This window comes from Lutra lutra, chromosome 17 (genome assembly GCF_902655055.1).
Source record: "Lutra lutra chromosome 17, mLutLut1.2, whole genome shotgun sequence".
Classification (NCBI taxonomy): Eukaryota; Metazoa; Chordata; class Mammalia; order Carnivora; family Mustelidae; genus Lutra; species Lutra lutra.
Window position 1 is genome coordinate 47559031 of NC_062294.1, and position 19428 is coordinate 47578458.

At 44.2% G+C, this 19428-nt stretch overlaps 1 long non-coding RNA gene across 1 annotated transcript; it reads left to right on the top strand.

The window, feature by feature from the left end:
* The first annotated feature begins 622 nt into the window (after positions 1 to 622).
* Positions 623 to 18876, top strand: LOC125088639 (uncharacterized). Its single transcript, XR_007123744.1, has 4 exons — positions 623 to 729; positions 13323 to 13389; positions 15974 to 16069; positions 16571 to 18876. It is a non-coding gene; the product is annotated as an uncharacterized LOC125088639 (long non-coding RNA).
* Positions 18877 to 19428: the final 552 nt, after the last annotated feature.

Genomic DNA, 19428 nt, shown 5'->3' on the forward strand with positions numbered 1-19428 from the left:
GCCCCAGGATTCTTCACCCCAATTTCTCCCTTCAAGAAATCTTAAAAATTATACTAAAACACAAGTACGTTACTTTTGCTACTTTTAAACCATTAGCCAGTGTATAGTTCAGCAGCGTAGATATTCTCCTTGTCGTACAATGCATTGTAACATATTCATTTGGTGACTGAAAATGCGGTACCCACAGCTCCGTGTTTCCTCCTCCTCGCCCCCACTGGCCCCACAGTTCTTTCTGTTTCTGTAGATTTGACTACTTTAGATACCACGCATAAGTGGGATCACAGGATCGTTGTCTGTGATTTGCTCATTTCACTTCGCAGAAAGTCCAGAATGACCTTCCTTTCTAAGATGGAATAGCGTCCCACTGTATGTAGATGCCAGGCGTTCTTTCTGCATTCCTCCGTGTGTGGACATGTGGGTGCCTCTACCTCTTGACTCTGGAGAAGAGCCCTGCAGTGAACGGGGATGTGCGAGTAGCCCTTCGTAACGTTGCTTCCAGTTCTTATGGATGTCAAGTCAGGAGTGCGATGGCTGCGTCACGGGGTAAGTCTGTTTCCTCATTGGGAGGAAACTCTGCACTGTGTTCCGGGGCAGATGGGCCATTTCACATTTTCACCAAGACCGTGCCAGGGTTCCAATTCCTCCAGATCCTCGCCAACGCAAGCTGTCCTGTGGTGTTTGGTTTTGGGATCTTTGGGCTACTGTTGTTGCTAGCGGCCCTCCTCACAGGTATCCCATGATATGTCTTTGTCATTTGATTTGTTTTCTGTAATGAGTACTGGTGCTGAGCATGTTCTCAGAAGCTTGGTGGCCTTTGTCTATCTTTGGAGAAACGTCTTTTCAAGACTTCTGTCCATTGTCTAATTGTCTAGTTTGTTTTTCTTGTTGTTGTGACTTTTAGAGTTTTTTACATCTTCTGCATATGAATCCTCTGAGAGACAAAGGAATTGCGAATCCTTTTCCCATTCCGTAGGCCCCCTTTTCACTCCGTTGATTGAAATGTTTGTAAGCTTGTAAGTTTGTAAGCTTGAAATGGCCCTGTTTTTCTAGTTGGCTTTTGCTGCCTGTGTCCTTTGGTGTCATGTCCTAGACCTCATTGCCAAATCCAAGGTCATGCAGTTTTTCTCCTGTTTCCCTCTCTCAGCTTCATGATCTTAGGTCTTCTGTGGAGAGGCGTTCTCTATTTTCAATTAATCTTTGTGTGCGGTACAAGGGAAGGGTCCGGTTTCCTTCTTTGTATGTGGATACCCTGTCTTCCCAAGCCTTTTCATTAAAGGGACTGTCCTTTCTCATTCAAGTGGGAGCGGCACCCTGCAGAAGATCATTGGGCCACGTGTGGAAAGTTTTATCTGAGGGCTCTCTGTTCTGTTCCTTCTATGTTTGTGTCTCTGTGTCTGTGCCGGGACCTCACTCTATTGTTTCCTGTGGCTCAGTAATAGGTTTCAAAATTGGGATGTGCAAGCCTCCTACTTTGTCCGTTTCTAGATTGCTCTGGCTCCTTGGGGTCTGTGTGGAGATACCGTATGATTGGAAGGATGAATTTTTTCTACCTCCTGCCCAAAATGCCATTAGGATTTTAAGGTGGATTACATGGAATGTGCACATCACTTTGTGGGTATGAACTTCTTCTTCTTTTTTTTTTTTTTCTTAAGATTTTACATATTTATATGTGTGTGAGAGAGGGGGCAGGCACAAGTGGTGGAAGGGGCAGAGGGAGAGGGAGAAGTAGACTCCATGCTGAGCAGGGAGCCTGATGCAGGCAGGCTCCACATTTCCAGGTCAGCCCCAGGACCTCCAGGGTTCCCCGGGGAGGGTTGTTCCACTCATTCCCTCTCTCCCTCCACAGGGTCTCTCCTGACCCAAGGGTGGCATTCTTGTGAGCCTTCTGAGTTTCAGCACCCCCCACATCCCGGCGTTGGTCCCCTGGAAAATGAGTTTTCGGAGCCCTATTCCTTCCTCAGCTCAGTCCTTGACGCAGCTGCCTCTACTTGAGCCACATTTGGGATACATGCCCACAGCTCCTTTAACCAGTTCATGGTTTGCACTTCTCTCACCGTGAACTTCTCCTGGGGAGAGGAGACATCTTCAAATCTGCCCTCCTCCCCACCAAGACTGAGCCCCAGTGCATCAGCCTCAGAAACCAGTCCCTTACCCCAATCCACCACGCAGCAAATCCCACCCAGTCTATGGACCCATTCCTCACAGCCCACCCCACCCTTCTCCACCCTCCCCCACCCTCCCCCAGGCCTGCCCACCCCACCCCACCCCACCCATGGCATGGAGCTCTCATTCTCATGGCCATGGTTTTTTTCCTACTCCTCCTCGGATCCTGGCCACAGACCCTGAACCACACAGGAGAAAAGAAGTCAGCCTCGAGTGGGGCAGTAAGACTCCAAGACACTCCATTTGTTGAAATTAAGTTTATTTGTTCCAAGACAAGACATTGAGGCTGCAAAGCAAAACAGAACTTTTTTGAAATCTGGGAGACCCACATTCAAGAGGAACTGGAAATGGGCTGGGGGTGGGCGTGGCGGGGGAGGCGAAAGGGGATGAAGGTAAAACCACAGGCTCCTGTAAGTTCTTGGGACAGAATGATGACTGGCGCAGCATAAATAGTCCGCTGTACTGTATATAGATGGTAGTCGCTGGGGGAAGTTCAGCAGAATGAGCTTCCTTCAGAGAACCGGGGCAGGATGGAGCCGTTGGTGGTAGGCACAGGCTGGAAGTTCATGGGACGTCCAGAGGTGGGCGCGGACTCCGGGCGCCAAGTTAGGACTGCTTAACATTAGTGATTCAAATTCAGTGTTTCCGTTTCGTTGTGAGCCAGTCTTCTTGGTGAGTTTGGTACAACGGGGCCAGCCTCAGGGAGAGCTGAGCACACACACAAGCCTCCTCTGGCCGTAGAGAAGCTAGGAACGTACTTTCTTCTCCTCCTGGTGCTAAGTACTCCCCAGAGCACACAGATCGCTTAGACGTAAGAGTAGCTAAACCACAACCGCTGCTGTGGGTTTAGAAAACGTCTTCTTGTGTCGAAAACGATATGGCATACGTATGACGACTTCTCCAACAATCCGTTTGTGTATAATGGAAGCAAGATTGCGCAGGACATAAAAAACGGTCTTCCTCAACAGAAACTGGAACGCTTTTTTTAACCAATCCGTGGAGTACCATGGGTTCTCCGGTAATGTCATGAACAATTCGGGAACAGAAATTCTTACTTGATCCAGGACATAGGTAGCTACAATTTCCACCGCTAATTCCAGGACCCAATGTTTGATACTGAACATATTTGAATTGTTATAGAACAAGGGCGTGCGCAGGGTGTCTGACTCATTCGCAAAAAGGATTATCGAGCGGGAGACCTGGCCTTTTATAACCTCCGCAGTGAGTCATGCAGGGTCATCAGTAAGGAAGGGCTCCTGGCCAATCAGCTTGTTGCACGTGTCCAAGCAGCCCGCTGACCTGGAAGCAGTATAGGGGAAGTCCAGCCTTGTTTCTCGAAAGGCAAGCTGGGAAACGCAAGGCTTATCTGGGCGATAACGCTGGGTGACTGAAAGCCCCAAGTTTGGCTCTGTTTCTCTCGCCATGTACACTTATGTTTTAATGCGTCTTTTAAAAAAAATCACATACCTTTCCTCCTTTAAGACATTAATGCTGCGACTTACACTGACTTTCTTCTGTTTCACCGTATTCCTGGAATAAGCCCAATATTCAGTGATTACCTCTAAAAATGGACCAGACTGAGTCAAAAAGGAAGAAACACACAAGTGGCCGTATGAACCAACAAACAAACTGAATTAGTATTTTGGAAGCCAGATCAATTGATAGGAGAGATGTTTAAACAAGAAACATGAAATATTCTAATCTTACTCCTACTCCTACAGAAGAGAGAGAGAACGGAGCTCCAACTCTTACCGTGGGGCTAGAAAAACCTTGACCCCCAAACCGGAAAAAATACAGAAGGGAAAAGAACTGGCTAAGGTCAGCAGATACAAACATCCGACACGAATAGGAGACACAATGCAGCAATAAATGGAAAACATAATGTGCATGAAATGTAGGGTTTACTCCAGAAATAGAGTTGGTTTAACACTGGAAAGTCAATGTAATTCGCAGCATTAAGGGCTTGAGGGAGGAAAACCTTATGTCCCCCCCCCCCCCCCCAAAGACGCATTAAAAACAAACAAACAAAAAAACAACTCTACCTAAACTTCAGCCTCACGTGCCTGGCAAAAACTCAGTAAACCAAAAATAAAAAGGAAATTCCTTAATCTGATAAAGAGTATCTCCAGAATGCTACAGCCAACATAATATTTAGATCAGGGGCAAGGCTCGGGTGGCTACTGTCACTAGGCAGGGGATGTAGGGGGTCCGTGCCATGCAGCAAGACAGAAACATACAAGGAAGGAAAAAAATGCAGAAACGACGTCCCCGTTCCCAGTTCATAGTTCTATTGCCTGGATAGAAAACTCAAAAGAATCCGACACATTTTTACAATCAATACCGTAGTTTACCAAGAGTGCCTGATATGAGCATCTACATGGGAGGCTCCATGGAATGGGTTAATAAGAGCACAGGTGATTTTTTTGGTTTTGTTCTTACCCTTATAACGTTTTATTTTCTTGTGGTGAGAACTTTTGAGATCTCCTCTTAGCAACTTTCAAGTATGCAGTACAACAGGATGAACTACGGTCGCCATGCTCTCCATTACTTCTCCACGATTATTTACTTCCTAGCTGGATGGGGGAAAGAAAAACACTAACAGTTAACATTTACTGAGTTCTTAGGACAAGCCAGATATTTTTCTTAAGCATTTTTTACTTTAAAATTTAAAATTAACTAGTTAATGTATTATTGGTTTTAGAGGTACCGGTCTGTGATTCATTCGGTGTTTTATACTACCCAGTGCTCATTACATCCCATGTCCTCCTTAATGCCCATCACACAGTTAGAGTTAGCACCCACCCCCAAGCCCTTTTCTTTCCAGAAACCCTCAGTTTGTTTCCTATGACTAAGAGTCTCTTATGTCTCCCTCTCTGGTTTTATCGTGTTTTGTTGTTTTCTCTCTTCCCCGGCGATCCTTTGTTTTGCTTACTGAATTCCACATTTGAGTGAGATCCTATGATAATTGTCTTACTCTGACTGATTTGTCTCACTTAGCATAATCCGAGTTCATCCACCTCGGTGCAAATGGCAAGATTTCATTTTTTGATGGCTGCATAATATTCCACGGCATATATCCACCACTTCTTCTTTATCCATTCATCTGTCAAGGGACATTTGGGCTCTTTCGACAGTTTGCCTATTGTGGACATTGCTGCTGTAAACATCGGGGTAGAGGTGCCCCCTTCACGCCACTATTTGTATCTTTGGGGTAAATACCCAGTAGGGCAATTGCTGGGTCGTAGGGTAGTTCTATTTCCCCCCTTTTGAGGAACCTCCAAACAGCTTTCCAGAGTGGCTGCACCAGCTTGCATTCCCATCAACAGCGTAGGGGGGTTCCCCTTTCCCTGCATCCTTGCCAACATCTGCCGTTTCCTGACTTGCGAGTTTTAGTCATGCTGACTGGTGCGAGGTGGTATCTCATCGAGGTTTTGATTTGTATTTCCCTGATGTTGAGTGACGTGGAGCAGTTTTTCATGTGTCTGTTGGCCATTTGGATGTCTTCTTTGGAGAAATGTCTGTTCATGTCTTCTGCCCATTTCTTGGTTGGATTATTTGTTCTTTGGGTGTTGAGTTTGATAAGTTCTTTACAGAGTTTGGATGCCGTAGCTTTATCTGATGTTATTTGCAAATATCTCCTCCCATTCTGTCAGTTGTTTTTTGGTTTTGTCAACTGTTTCCTTTGCTGTGCAAAAGCTTTTTATCTTGACGAAGTTCCAATAAGGGGCACCTGGGTGGCTCAGTGGGTTAATGCCTGTGCCTTCTTTTTTTTTTTTTTTTTTAAATTTTTTTATTTTTTTCAGCATAACAGTATTCATTATTTTTGCACCACACCCTGTGCTCCATGCAATCCGTGCCCTCTACAATACCCACCACCTGGTGCCCCCAACCTCCCACCCCCCACCCCTTCAAAATTCTCAGATCGTTTTTCAGAGTCCATAGTCTCTCATGGTTCACCTCCCCTTCCAATTTCCCTCAACTCCCTTCTCCTCTCCATCTCCCCTTGTCCTCCATGCTATTTGTTATGCTCCACAAATAAGTGAAACCATATGATAATTGACTCTCTCTGCTTGACTTATTTCACTCAGCATAATCTCTTCCAGTCCCGTCCATGTTGCTACAAAACTTGGGGATTCATCCTTTCTTTCTTTCTTTCTTTTTTTTTTTTTTTTTTTTTTTACAGCTTTATAAACATATATTTTTATCCCCAGGGGTACAGGTCTGTGAATCGCCAGGTTTACACACTTCACAACACTCACCATAGCACATACCCTCCCCGATATCCATAACCCCACCCCCTCTCCCAACCCCCTCCCCCCATCAACCCTCAGTTTGTTTTGTGAGATTAAGAGTCACTTATGGTTTGTCTCCCTCCCAATCCCATCTTGTTTCATTTACTCTTCTCCTACCCCCTCGACCCCCCATGTTGCATCTCCTCTCCCTCATATCAGGGAGATCATATGATAGTTGTCTTTCTCCGATTGACTTATTTCGCTAAGCATGATACCCTCTAGTTCCATCCACGTCGTCGCAAATGGCAAGATTTCATTTCTTTTGATGGCTGCATAGTATTCCATTGTGTATATATACCACATCTTCTTTATCCATTCGTCTGTAGATGGACATCTAGGTTCTTTCCATAGTTTGGCTATTGTAGACATTGCTGCTATAAACATTCGGGTGCACGTGCCCCTTCGGATCACTATGTTCGTATCTTTATGGTAAATACCCAGCAGTGCAATTGCTGGGTCATAGGGTAGTTCTATTTTCAACATTTTGAGGAACCTCCATGCTGTTTTCCAGAGTGGTTGCACCAGCTTGCATTCCCACCAACAGTGTAGGAGGGTTCCCCTTTATCCGCATCCTCGCCAGCATCTGTCATTTCCTGACTTGTTAATTTTAGCCATTCTGACTGGTGTGAGGTGATATCTCATGGTGGTTTTGATTTGTATTTCCCTGATGCCGAGTGATATGGAGCACTTTTTCATGTGTCTGTTGGCCATCTGGATGTCTTCTTTGCAGAAATGTCTGTTCATGTCCTCTGCCCATTTCTTGATTGGATTATTTGTTCTTTGGGTGTTGAGTTTGCTAAGTTCTTTATAGATTTTGGACACTAGCCCTTTATCTGATATGTCATTTGCAAATATCTTCTCCCATTCTGTCAGTTGTCTTTTGGTTTTGTTCACTGTTTCCTTTGCTGTGCAAAAGCTTTTGATCTTGATAAAATCCCAAAAGTTCATTTTTGCCCTTGCTTCCCTTGCCTTTGGTGATGTTCCTAGGAAGATGTTGCTGCGGCTGACGTCGAAGAGGTTGCTGCCTGTGTTTTCCTCGAGGATTTTGATGGATTCCTTTCTCACATTGAGATCCTTCATCCATTTTGAGTCTATTTTCGTGTGTGGTGTAAGGAAATGATCCAATTTCATTTTTCTGCATGTGGCTGTCCAATTTTCCCAACACCATTTATTGAAGAGGCTGTCTTTGTTCCATTGGACATTCTTTCCTGCTTTGTCGAAGATGAGTTGACCATAGAGTTGAGGGTCCATTTCTGGGCTCTCTATTCTGTTCCATTGATCTATGTGTCTGTTTTTGTGCCAGTACCATGCTGTCTTGATGATGACAGCTTTGTAATAGAGCTTGAAGTCCGGAATTGTGATGCCACCAACTTTGGCTTTCTTTTTCAATATTCCTTTGGCTATTCGAGGTCTTTTCTGGTTCCATATAAATTTTAGGATTATTTGTTCCATTTCTTTGAAAAAAATGGATGGTACTTTGATAGGAATTGCATTAAATGTGTAGATTGCTTTAGGTAGCATAGACATTTTCACAATATTTATTCTTCCAATCCAGGAGCATGGAACATTTTTCCATTTCTTTGTGTCTTCCTCAATTTCTTTCATGAGTACTTTATAGTTTTCTGAGTATAGATTCTTAGTCTCTTTGGTTAGGTTTATTCCTAGGTATCTTATAGTTTTGGGTGCAATTGTAAATGGGATGGACTGCTTAATTTCTCTTTCTTCTGTCTTGTTGTTGGTGTAGAGAAATGCAACTGATTTCTGTGCATTGATTTTATATCCTGACACTTTACTGAATTCCTGTACAAGTTCTAGCAGTTTTGGAGTGGAGTCTTTTGGGTTTTCCACATATAGTATCATATCATCTGCAAAGAGTGATAGTTTGACTTCTTCTTTGCCGATTTGGATGCCTTTAATTTCCTTTTGTTGTCTGATTGCTGAGGCTAGGACTTCTAGTACTATGTTGAATAGCAGTGGTGATAACGGACATCCCTGCCGTGTTCCTGACCTTAGCGGAAAAGCTTTCAGTTTTTCTCCATTGAGAATGATATTTGCGGTGGGTTTTTCATAGATGGCTTTGATAATATTGAGGTATGTGCCGTCTATCCCTACACTTTGAAGAGTTTTGATCAGGAAGGGATGCTGTACTTTGTCAAATGCTTTTTCAGCATCTATGGAGAGTATCATATGGTTCTTGTTCTTTCTTTTATTAATGTGTTGTATCACATTGATTGATTTGCGGATGTTGAACCAGCCTTGCAGCCCTGGAATAAATCCCACTTGGTCGTGGTGAATAATCCTTTTAACGTACTGTTGAATCCTATTGGCTAGTATTTTGGCGAGAATTTTTGCATCTGTGTTCATCAAGGATATTGGTCTGTAGTTCTCTTTTTTGTTGGGATCCTTGTCTGGTTTTGGGATCAAGGTGATGCTGGCCTCATAAAATGAGTTTGGAAGTTTTCCTTCTATTGCTATTTTTTGGAACAGTTTCAGGAGAATAGGAATAAGTTCTTCTTTAAATGTTTGGTAGAATTCCCCCGGGAAGCCGTCTGGCCCTGGGCTTTTGTTTGTTTGGAGATTTTTGATGACTGTTTCAATCTCCTTACTGGTTATGGGTCTGTTCAGGCTTTCTATTTCTTCCTGGTTCAGTTGTGGTAGTTTATATGTCTCTAGGAATGCATCCCTTTCTTCCAGATTGTCAAATTTGTTGGCGTAGAGTTGCTCATAGTATGTTCTTATAATTGTCTGTATTTCTTTGGTGTTCGTTGTGATCTCTCCTCTTTCATTCATGATTTTATTTATTTGGGTCCTTTCTCTTTTCTTTTTGATAAGTCTGGCCAGGGGTTTATCAATCTTATTAATTCTTTCAAAGAACCAGCTCCTAGTTTCGTTGATTTGTTCTATTGTTTTTTTGGTTTCTATTTCATTGATTTCTGCTCTGATCTTTATGATTTCTCTTCTCCTGCTGGGTTTAGGGTTTCTTTCTTGTTCTTTCTCCAGCTCCTTTAGGTGTAGGGTTAGGTTGTGTACCTGAGACCTTTCTTGTTTCTTGAGAAAGGCTTGTACCGCTATATATTTTCCTCTCAGGACTGCCTTTGTTGTGTCCCACAGATTCTGAACTGTTGTGTTTTCATTATCATTTGTTTCCATAATTTTTTTCAATTCTTCTTTAATTTCCTGGTTGACCCATTCATTCTTTAGAAGGATGCTGTTTAGTCTCCATGTATTTGGGTTCTTTCCAAATTTCCTCTTGTTATTGAGTTCTAGCTTTAGAGCATTGTGGTCTGAAAATATGCAGGGAATGATCCCAATCTTTTGATACCGGTTGAGACTTGATTTAGGACCAAGAATGTGATCTATTCTGGAGAATGTTCCATGTGCACTAGAGAAGAATGTGTATTCTGTTGCTTTGGGATGAAATGTTCTGAATATATCTGTGATGTCCATCTGGTCCAGTGTGTCATTTAAGGCCTTGATTTCCTTGTTGATCTTTTGCTTGGATGATCTGTCCATTTCAGTGAGGGGAGTGTTAAAATCCCCTACTATGATTGTATTCTTGTCGATGTGTTTCTTTGATTTTGTTATTAATTGGTTTATATAGTTGGCTGCTCCCACGTTAGGGGCATAGATATTTAAAATTGTTAGATCTTCTTGTTGGACAGTTCCTTTGAGTATGAAATAGTGTCCTTCCTCATCTCTTATTATAGTCTTTGGCTTAAAATCTAATTGATCTGATATAAGGATTGCCACTCCTGCTTTCTTCTGATGTCCATTAGCATGGTAAATTCTTTTCCACCCCCTCACTTTAAACCTGGAGGTGTCTTCGGGTGTAAGATGAGTTTCTTGTAGGCAACACATAGATGGGTTTTGTTTTTTTATCCATTCTGATACCCTGTGTCTTTTGATTGGGGCGTTTAGCCCATTAACATTCAGGGTAAGTATTGAGAAATATGAATTTAGTGCCATTGTATTGCCTGTAAGGTGACTGTTATTGTATATTGTCTCTGTTTCTTTCTGATCTACTACTTTTAGGGTCTCTCTTTGCTTAGAGGACCCCTTTCAATATTTCCTGTAGAGCTGGTTTGGTATTTGCAAATTCTTTCAGTTTTTGTTTGTCCTGGAAGCTTTTAATCTCTCCTTCTATTTTCAATGATAGCCTAGCTGGATATAGTATTCTTGGCTGCATGTTTTTCTCATTTAGTACTCTGAATATATCATGCCAGCTCTTTCTGGCCTGCCAGGTCTCTGTGGATAAGTCTGCTGCCAATCTAATATTTTTACCATTGTACGTTACAGACTTCTTTTCCCGGGCTGCTTTCAGGATCTTTTCTTTGTCACTAAGACTTGTCAATTTCACTATTAGGTGACGGGGTGTAGACCTATTCTTATTGATTTTGAGGGGGGTTCTCTGAACCTCCTGGATTTTGATGCTTGTTCCCTTTGCCATATTGGGGAAATTCTCTCCAATAATTCTCTCCAATATACCTTCTGCTCCCCTCTCTGTTTCCTCTTCTTCTGGAATCCCAATTATTCTAATGTTGTTTCGTCTTATGTTGTCACTTATCTCTCGAATTCTCCCCTCGTGGTCCAGTAGCTGTTTGTCCCTCTTTTGCTCAGCTTCTATTATTCTCTGTCATTTGGTCTTCTATATCGCTAATTCTTTCTTCTGCCTCATTTATCCTAGCAGTGAGAGCCTCCATTTTTGATTGCACCTCATTAATAGCTTTTTTTATTTCAACTTGGTTAGATTTTAGTTCTTTTATTTCTCCAGAAAGGGCTTTTATATCTCCCGAGAGGGATGCTTTAAAATCTTCCATGCCTTTTTCAAGCCCGGCTAGAACCTTGAGAATCATCATTCTGAACTCTATATCTGACATATTACCAATGTCTGTATTGATTAGGTCCCTAGCCTTTGGTACTGCCTCTTGTTCTTTTTTTTGTTGTGAATTTTTCCGCCTTGTCATTTTGTCCAGATAAGAGTTTATGAAGGAGCAAGTAAAATACTAAAAGGGTGGCAACAACCCCAGGATAATATGCTTTAGCCAAATCAGAAGAGATCCTGAATTGTGAGGGGGGAGAAAGGGGATAAAAAGGGGCTCAGAAAGAAAGAAAAAAAAAAAAACTATTAAAAAAAAGAAAGCCGATAAAGAAATAAATATAAAAAGAGGAAAAAATATATATATATTAGATAAACTATTTAAAAAACGTTGAAAAAAAGAAAATGGTAAAAGTTAAAAAAAATTTAGCAGAAGAAGAGAAAAAGAAAAAAAAAATTGAAAAAGAAAAAAAAATTAAATTAACTGCAAGGCTAAAAAATCATGGGGAGAAAGCCATGAGTTCCGTGCTTTGCTTTCTTCTCCTCTGGAATTCCGCCGTTCTCCTTGGTAGGTGAACTTGGTCCTGGCTGGGTTTCCCGTAGATCTTCTGGGGGAGGGGCCCGTTGTAGTGATTCTCAAGCGTCTTTGCCCCAGGCGGAGTTGCACCGCCCTTACCCCGGGCCGCGCTGAGTAATCCGCTCGGGTTTGCTTTCGGGAGCTTTTGTTCCCTGAGCGCTTTCCGTAGAGTCTGGAGGACGGGAATGAAGATGGCGGCCTCCTGGTCTCCGGCCCGGAGGAGCCGAGAGCCCGGGGCCCCACTCCTCAGTGCGCCCTCAGAGAACAGTGCCAAATGACTCTCGTCACCCTGGCCTCCGGCCGCGCTCCGAGCTGACCGAGCCTGCGACCGGTTCAAGGTTCAACCCTGAGCTGAGAGTCACTCCTCGGCTCTGTCTCTGCAGCCGGCTTCCCCGTTCTAATACCGGTAAGCTCTGCGACACTGAGACACCCCCGATCCTTCTGCGACCCTGCGGGACCTGAGGCCGCGCTTACCCCGCCTGGGCTTCACCCCAGTTAAGCCTCTGGAGCGATGTCCCTCAGCAGAACAGACTTTTAAAAGTCCTGATTTTGCTCCGTTGCTCCGCCGCTCGCCGGGAGCCGGCCCCTCCCCCCGCGGTCTATCTTCCCGTCGCTTTGGATTCACTTCTCCGCCAGTCCTACCTTGCAGAAAGTGGTTGATTTTCTGTTTCTGGAATTGCTGTTCTTCTTCTCTTCAATCTCCCGTTGGATTTGTAGGTGTTTGCAATCTTTAGATAAGCTATTTAGCTGATCTCCCGCTACCCGAAGTAGTCTCAGCCTGCTACTTCTCCGCCATCTTGACTCCTCCCCCCCATGCCTGTGCCTTCTGCTCAGATTTTCATCCCAGTGTCCTGGGATCGAGCTCCGGCATCGGGCTCTCGGCTCTGCAGGGAGCCTGCTTCCTCCCTTCTCTCTGTCTGCCTCTCTGCCTTCTTATGATCTCTGTCTGTCAGATAAATAAATAAAATCTTAAAAAAAAGAAGTCCCAATAATTCATTTTTGCCTTTTTTTCCCCTGCCTTTGGAAGCTTGTCTTGCAGGACGTTCCTGTGGCCAAGGTCTCAGAGGTTTCTGCCTGGTTCTCTAGGATTTTAATGGATTCTTTTCTCACATTTATGTCTTTCATCCATTTTTTAAAGGTTTTATTTATTTGACAGAGAGAGTATCTAGTGAGAGAGAGAGCACAAGCTGGGGGAGCGGCAGACAGAGGGAGCGGGAGAAGCAGACTCCCCACCAAGCAAGAAGTCCGATGTGGGGCTCGATCCCAGGACCCCAAAATCATGACCTGAGCTGAAGGCAGAGGATTTAACCAACTGAGCCACACAAGCACCCCATTTTTTTAGAATTAAGATAGAATTTTATCAAATAATTTTACTAAATCTATTGAGATAAGTATTTTTGTCCTTTAGTCTGTTGTCATGGAGAGTTACATGTTGATATTAAAACACACTTGCATTCTTTTTTTTTTTTTAAAGAGAGAGAGTGCAAGTGGGGCAGGACAGGGCAGAAGGAGAGAGAATGTGAAGAAGCCTCCATACCCAGGTGGGTCCAATGTGGGCTTCGATCTCATGTCCCTGAGATCATGGCCTGTGCCGGAATCAAGAGTTGGATGCTTAACTGACTGTGTCACCCAGGTCTTCTTCCCTTTAAAACAAAACAAAATAAAACAAAACATGCTTGCAGTCCTGATGGAAATCCTACTTGGTCATGAGAACTTTTTTGTTTATTTGGTTTTTTGACATTATTAATTCTGCGTGTGGTTTCCTCATGTTTCCTTTGATTTTGTATGTGTATTTGTAAGTGAAATTGGTCTATAATGTTCTTGCCTGATTTTCTAGCCTCATAAACTAGTTAGGAACTGATCTCCTTTTACTACTTTTTATTCTCTGGAAGTGTTTGTTGAGGATTATCTTTAATTTGAAGAGTTGTTAAAACTCACCCATAAAGACACTGGGGCCTGGTACTATTTTTTTGAGTGGAGGGTAATTAGTGGCTCTCATTTTAATTTCTTTAATGGTTATTGCTCTACTCATATTATCTATTTTGTTTTGAGGTCAGTTTTGTTGATTTACATTTATCTAGATAATTGTTCATTAATCCATAATTGAAAATATATTGGCCTAGCTTTTGTGGTAATGTCCAACAAAGTTTACAATCTCTCTTATAGCTCCCTCATAAGTCCTTAGAGAATTTTATGAATTTATCAATTGATCCCTTTCTTTTTTTTTTTTTTTTAAATATTTATTTATATGGGGGCGGGGAGAGAAGGGCAGAGGGAGAGAGAATCTCCAGCAGACTGCATGTTGAGCAGGGAGCCCAACACAGGGCTCAATCTCACAACCCTGAGATCACAACCTGAGCCAAAACCAAAAGCCAGGGCTTTTACTAACTGTGCCATCCAGGGGCCCCTCAATTGATCCTATCCCTTTCTGTGTTTCTCTCTCTCTCTCTGTCTCTGTGAACACCTTGGTTTAGTGGCGAATGGTACAGGGTAGAGGGAAACTCACAGCAAAGATTCTTTCCTGGACCAGACTTTAGTCAGGTTCTTTGAGCCTTTTCCTTCACTAGGCCTGACCATGTACTTCAGGTTCAGTTTGAGCAAGAAACTTACTAATCAGCTGAGCCAGAATCCCCCACCCTCAGTTATCTGACCAAATTCCTCATGTCCCAGCATCCCCTTGGTAGGGATCACTCCAGTCTGTCTTCAGTAAAAGCCCTTAGTCAGCTTAGTAGGAATTACTCTACCCTCCTGGTAACTTTCCATCCACTGACTGCCCCACCCAGCCTCTTGGCTATAAATCTCCACTCTTCTTGTTGATTTGGAGTGGAGTCCAACCTGTCTTTCCCACTGCAAACCCACTGTGGTCATGTGCCTCAGTAAAGTGTGCCTCACCGTCCTTAACAAGTGTCAGGATAATTTTTTTGGTAACGTTGGAAATGAGTAATTACAATATGGCTGATGAGGGATAGAAGAAAGTACATAACAGGGGCTATGCAGTTATAAGGCAATCCTTTAGGGGCTTGTAAAGGTTCAAGAATTTGAAAAATATTGAGACAAATGAGGAGATGGTAGGATGAACCAAAAGACTGGGGAAATAACAGGTGGGGGAGACTGAAAGAAATTAGCCCATCTTTAGGGGCAGGGCTAGTAAGGACACCACAGAACAAATATCCAGAAGAGCTTAACTGTCTAATAGGTGTTTCAACATTTTATGTCCAAAGCGGAGCTCTTGGGTTATTTTTTCCCCACTGTTTTCCCCTAAAATACTAACTTAGTTTCCCAGATCACAAACTGGAACCACTATCCTCTCTGTGTTGAACAAGCCAGAAGCTTAAGAAAGAGCAGTGAAGGGCTTATATCCCGGACGTGCTTTTCTTCCTTTTATTTTGTTTTTTAGTTTATTTCAGAGAGAGGGCTCATGCAAGCTGGTGAGGTGGGGTGTGAAGGAGCAGATAGAGAGGAAGAGAATCCAAAGCAGATTTCCTGCTGTGCATGGAGCCTGACGTGGGGCTCCATCTCATGACCCTGAGATCATGACCTGAACCTAAATCACAAGTCAGATGCTTAACTGACTGAGGCCCAGGTGCCCCACTGGATGTACTTTTCAAGTGTATGAGGGGACATGCAGGGCTTGATGGCAACTGCATAGCCTGGGAACTTTGTTCTGGGAGTTCTGATTGCTGGACTATCAGGAACCCCATCAGTAGGGATATTTACAAGGATAGCCGGGGCTGTAAGAAACTACAGGAGTAACGATAAAATTTTTTTTTTAAAGATTTTACTTATTTATTTGACACAGAGAGAGATCACAAATAGGCAGAGAGGCAGGCAGAGAGAGAGAGAGGGGGAACAGACTCCCCGCTGAGCAGAAGCCTGATGCGGGGCTCGATCCCAGGACCTTGAGATCATGACCTGAGACGAAGGCAGACGCTTAATCCACTGAGCCATCCAGGCACCCCAGGAGTAACAATAATTTTGATAAAAAATGAGAGCTCTGGGTGAAGCAGTACAGCAGATGTTCCTCATAGTCCCCCATGGTGGGGGAAATAGGACAATTCATGTACTCTAACAGTGTTTAAATGAATTAGTTGACAGGAAAACCCAAACCTTTAAATTTTGTTTCAGAAGCAACAAGCTGAGTGTCATTGTCAGAAAGCAGGCAGCTGACAGTCCATTGCCAATGTGACCCTTTTGTCCAGATGATTCTTCTAGACTCTCTGGGTATGAACCAAGCCAGTGGGGTCCCCGAAACTTCTACTGAATTGCATATATCTGAAAGCACGTTGCACACATAGACTCAGAGTCAGGTAGGTGCTTTGTAGGTCTGTTGTGTTAGAAACGGGAGCCCCACAAGTTTTCTGGTTTGCTGGTCACCAGAGACACCTGACAATGTTCCTGAGGCCCTGGCATGGCCCTGTCAGTGTTCTCATTCCGTCAGAACAGGACCCCGCCGTGAGCCTGAGGGTTCCCTAGGACATGCTTGGTGCCAGGGCTCCGAGGAAGTGAGACAGAAGCTGCGAGCTGGGAGGCGCACAGGCTTGGACTCTCACAGGTCACCTTGTACAGATGTCAGCGGTTCACACTCTTGTTCCTGGTTGTGTGAGGACACATGGTGTCTGAAGGGAGAAGGGGGGATGAGTCTTTTGAGTAAAGGGCTGTTTGCTTCTGCCAGTACCCTGGTGCAATGGTGGATTTTCATTAGTGTTTGTTTTGTGTTTTTAGTTCTTCCAGCTCCCCCAGGAAAGGAAGCGAGGACAAAACATGGCGCAGAGTCCCTTCATTCTACATGGGCCCGTAAAGTACAGACATGGAGTCATCTCCATAGAACACAGGGAAGGAGAAAGGACGCAGGTGGTGAATAGTGACCTGACCAGTGACGCTCTGACTCTTCAGCTGCAACATCTGGGCCTGTGCTGGCCGCGAGCACGGCTGCCAGCAAACAGCCCCTCAGGCTGAGGGATACGGTGGTGCTGCTCTAGGCGGGACCTTGCTCCAGTCCGTGCGCTGTCAGCTGTCCCACTGCCCACCCACATCCACCCCCACTGAGTCTGAGGACCTTCAGGCCCTGTTGGACACCGTGAGGATCGTGCCCGCTGAATGGACTGCTCCCACCTCTTGTCCGTGGCCTCTTGCATGAACTGGGACCAGGCCAAACCGGTCCCAGGGTCCCCTCTCGGCACCTTAACTGCACACAATTCCAGCGTTCACTTCCGGTCCTCACACAGGCTCAGCCTGCACACATCTCCTGTTAAAGGTCTTTCCCGCCACGTGGTTGCTGCAGCAAGAATCACGAGTCACTGTTGAATCTTTGGTCCCTCCTGCCCCACGTGGAATCTGTCATCCAAGCCTCGCCAGGTCCCCCACCTGCCCCAACATTTTCCCCATTTCTCTCCTACTCTCTTCTCCACCACGACCATGAGTCCGAAATGCCATTTCCGACGTGGACCTGGCAGAGTCTCACCAGTCTTGCAGGGTGTTAGGTTCCTGCTGTTGCTCTAACAAATGAGCACAACCATAGTGGCTTCACACAACACAATCTGTGAATCCTGACGTTTTGTAGATCAGCAGCCTGCCCCAGAAAGAGCTGGAGGGATTGCCCAAGATCATCGCCCTATTTAAAGGCCAGCCTGTTAACAACCTTAATTCCCCGTTGCCTTGTCCAGTCACATATTCACAGGCTCTGGGGAGCAAGGTGTGCACACCCTTGGGGGTCACTCGTCTGCTCACCACACTTGGCTTCCACTGTCTCCTCTCTTTGGCCTTCTCTGCCAGGCAAGCAGAGCGAAACCACTAGAATAACATCATGTAAATAGGGGCTAGAAGAAAGTGCATAACAGGGGCTATGGAAACTTCTGGAAAACAAATCAGACCACGAATAAATAGTCCCTTTAGATATTTCTAACTGCATTTCGAATAAGACGCAGAGTCTCTCATGTGGCCCCCAAAGCCCTGCCTGCTGGGCCCCCAGGCTTCAGGCACCCTGGCTGTTCCAGATTTAAGGGGAAATGGGTGTGAGTAGAGGGGGTGGATCTCCCCATGCTTTCATTCCTGGAGGTAGATTCCCCTTCTTGTAAATGTGTGGTGGGGTCATGAAGATTCATGAAGACTCAAACCTCTGGATCATTTTCTCCCTACAGACTCCCTCCATGTAGCTCTTTAATGCTGTGCCTGCCCAACTGGGATCATCTGCCCAGAGAGTTCCAACAGATCTATGGACTCGGTTTCAACTTCTGTGTAACACGCCTGTGAGCTATTGATCCAGCTGTGCCAAAAGGGTGGCAGTCTGTGACACACACTTGTCTGAAGTCCCCATTGTGGGAGGACGGAGGATCATAGCTGCAACTATGATCCTTTTCTGCTATATTATGAGGGGAGCTTAGAGCTGCAAGTGGTATTTTTGTTTCTAGGATTCCAGACACATCTACATAACTGATTACATAATTACTTGAGAACTTTGGTTTCATTATTTAAATCGTCATAGAATCGACCCACAAGGTTATATTAGTTTCCAGTACAACATAACTGTTTGGTGTTTGTACATATTGTGAAGTGATCACCACAGCAAGCCGAGTTAACTGTTCCCACACATATCACAAAATTAATTTTTCCTGTGATGAGAACCATTAAGATCTACTCTCTCAGCAACTTTCAAATATGCAATACAGTGTTGTTAACTATAGTCCCCTTGCTGTGCATTCTATCCCCAGGACTTATCTATATTATAATTGGATGTTTACACCTTTTGAACACTTTCTCCCTTTGTTAGGATTCCCTACCCATTCTGCTTCTGGCAACCACCAGTCTATTCTCTGCATCTATGAACTTGGTTTTTTAAATTTTGTTTTTGTGACCCATGTATAAGTGAGCGCATATGGTATCTGTCTTTCTCTGACTTACTTCATTTATCATATTGCTCTGAAGGTCTATCCATGGTGTCACAAATGGCAAGATTTCCTTCTTTAAAAAAAAAAAAGATTTTATTTATTTTAGAGAAAGCATGTGAGTAAGGGGAGGGGCACAGGTTGAGAGAGAAAAATAATCTCAAGCAGACTCTGAGCTCAGCACAGAGCCCAATGTGGAGCTCCATTTCAAGATCCCAAGATCACAACCTGAGCAGAAATCAAGAGTTGGATGCTTAACCAACTGAGCCATGCAGGTGCCCCCAGATTTCTTTCTTTTTAAGAGCTGAAAACATCCCGGGCACCTGGGGGGCTCAGTCGTTAAGCCTCTGCCTTCTGTTCAGGTCATGATCCTGGGGTCCTGGGATCGAGGCCCACATTGCACTCCCTGCTCAGCAGGGAGTCTGCTTCTGTTTCTGCCTGCCACTCCCCTGCTTGTGCTCTCTCTCCCAAATAAATAAATAATAAAATCTTTTTAAAAAATAAAAAACAGCTGAATAACACTCCATTTTACATTCATACCACATTTTCTTTACCCATTCATCCGTGGATGGACACTTAGGTTGCTTTGCTTTAGTTTTGTAGATTAGGATAAGGAGGACTGATCTGCAAATCTCCTATAAAACAACATGACCGTGATCTGTCCTCTTGGCAGAATCTGTAGAATTTTACTATTTTGGG